The sequence below is a fragment of the Penaeus vannamei genome, chromosome 32 (assembly GCF_042767895.1).
Source record: "Penaeus vannamei isolate JL-2024 chromosome 32, ASM4276789v1, whole genome shotgun sequence".
Classification (NCBI taxonomy): Eukaryota; Metazoa; Arthropoda; class Malacostraca; order Decapoda; family Penaeidae; genus Penaeus; species Penaeus vannamei.
This window is the reverse complement of record NC_091580.1, coordinates 2,562,425-2,564,924: the sequence shown is the minus strand read 5'-3', so window position 1 is coordinate 2,564,924 and position 2,500 is coordinate 2,562,425.

Here is a 2,500-nt window from a genome sequence, read left to right as displayed (position 1 = left end):
ATATATATATATATATATATATATATATATATATATATATATATATATATATATATATATGTATATATGTATATATATATATATATATATATATATATATATATATATATATATATATATATATATATATATATATATATACGAGAGAGAATGAGAGAGAGAGAGAGAGAGAGAGAGAGAGAGAGAGAGAGAGAGAGAGAGAGAGAGAGAGAGAGAGAGAGAGAGTGAGAGAGAGAGAGAAACAAATTTGGGTAGATTTTACCGTAGAGTTTTTCTACATAATTCCTAGTATAGATATGGACATCCGAATGCAATAGAGAGTTATAATGAATGAATAAGAGACAAAAGAATATTAGAATAAAAGAATAGATAGGTGTGAAACGAGAGATTGACAAATAGTGAGAATTAGTGAGAGAGAGAGAGAGAGAGAAAGAGATAGAGATAGATAGATAGAGAGAGATACAAATAGCCAGCCAGACAGAGCAAAAATTAAACAGAGGCCCTTACTTGTCCACTGGCGAGGAGGGGCTGACGCAGGGACTGACGCAGGGGCTGTAGTTGAGGTTGGCCGAGCCCCTGCGGCTGGAGGAGCCCTGGGTCACCGTCAGGAAGCCGTGAGCGACCAGCCACTTGTTGACGGTGCCGAGGTCCGCCTTCCTGACGAAGTAGTCGGAGGCGAGGTCGAAGTGGGCGTCGAGCCACTCCTCGACGTCGGGCAGCGTGAGGTTCGTCATGGCTGCGGCTCGGCCTCGAGAGCGGTCGCTGGGTTCCTTGGGGGAGCGGCTAGGTGCTCGCTCGCTCGCGCATTTCCCTTCTCGCACTCGGTTTGGCTCGCGTGCCGCTGGGGTTTGCCTTTGCACTGTTTGCTTTTCGTGTCTTTTCTTATCTACGTCTTTGGTTTGTTTTCACTCTGTTTACCGCGGGTCAGTTCGGAAAGTAAGGTCACTCCACCCACACTACAGTTCGTTGGGCGAGGTCACGCCGACCGGCCTATCGACCTCTCGCGCGGGGCGTGGAAGGGCGGGGCGGCCGTGGCGAGGGCTGACGGAGGTCGCGGGGGCTCCTCGGGGCTTGAGGGACATGCTCGTCACTAGGTCATCTGCGGGCGTGGGCGGGGCGGGGTTCGGCGAAATGGTTGTCGTCGGTGTGCAGGTAGCAGAGCATAGTGGGCGTTTCGCGCTCAGCCTCTCGCACGCTTTGGCGTCCGCGCCCTCAGGCGGTTGCGATAGGCACGCCCTCCATGTCTGGGCGGCAGCCGTTGCTCAGCCCACGTGGGCGGCGGGGTCACGGGGTCACAGGTCAAGGACCCTGGAGCTCTCGACGAAGAAGAAGGAAATCCTCGCGGGCCGAACGACGAGTTATTTCATGGCGGGGACTCGGGGGCGACCTCTTCCTCCTCCTCCTCCTCCTCTCAGGGCCGTGTCGTTCGGGTGTCAGGTGCGAGCGGCCTTTATTTACATGCAAATCCCGGCCGAAATCCCGACGCTGGCTTCCTCGTCCTCCTGTCCTGCTCCGGGAGTCGCTGAGCCTCGGAGAGCATCTGGAAGGAGAGGAGAAAAAGGCGTGTGAAGGCGGTGTTTGGGGGAGGCTGGGTTTGGAGGCTACGATGGAATAAAACGATTGATTTTGAATAACTGATGGCTCTCTGGAAGAAAAAGAAAAAGAAAAAAGAATGTGGAGTAATATTGATTAAACTGTCGGTCTGCATTTCTCTCTCTCTCTCTCTCTCTCTCTCTCTCTCTCTCTCTCTCTCTCTCTCTCTCTCTCTCTCTCTCTCTCTCTGTCTCTTGTCTGCCTCTATCTTCTGTTCCTGTCTCTCTCTCTCTCTCTCCTCTCTCTCTCTCTCTCTCTCTCTCTCTCTCTCTCTCTCTCTCTCTCTCTCTCTCTCTCTCTCTCTCTCTCTCTCTCTCTCAATTACATGCGTGCATTATATCCCTCGAACAAATCAGAAACATGAAAAAATACCGGATATCCAATTATCCTTTCTGCTGCAGAAAGAGAGGGAGGGAGAGAGAGAAAGAGAGAGAGAGAGAGAGAGAGAGAAAGAGAGAGAGACAGACAGACAAACAGAAAGACAGCCAGAAAGAGAGAGAAAGAAAGAAGGAAATAAGAGAAAAAAAGCGAAAAAAAATTGAGAGAGATAAAAACGTCTCAACCCCCCCCCCCCCCACACGAACACAAAGAACCAAGATACAAAATTACAACAGAACCACAAGACCTAAACCTCTCTCTCTCTCTCTCTGTCTCCTCCTTTTCTCCTCGGTTCTCCTTCACGCATCTCAACTCCATTCCTTTTCCCTCAAAGCCGCTCTTGGTCACGGAAATGTAAAAGATACATCTGTCGGGGGCAACAGCTGAGTGACAGGGCAATCTGTGTGTTTGGGTTCCATTTAGGAGCACGATGCTCGCTCGCTCTTGCTCTTGCTCTTGCTCTTTCTCTCAGTTGTTCGATCTTTCTCGTTCGTTCGATCTCTCTTGCTGTTTCTCTTTCTCTCGCTCG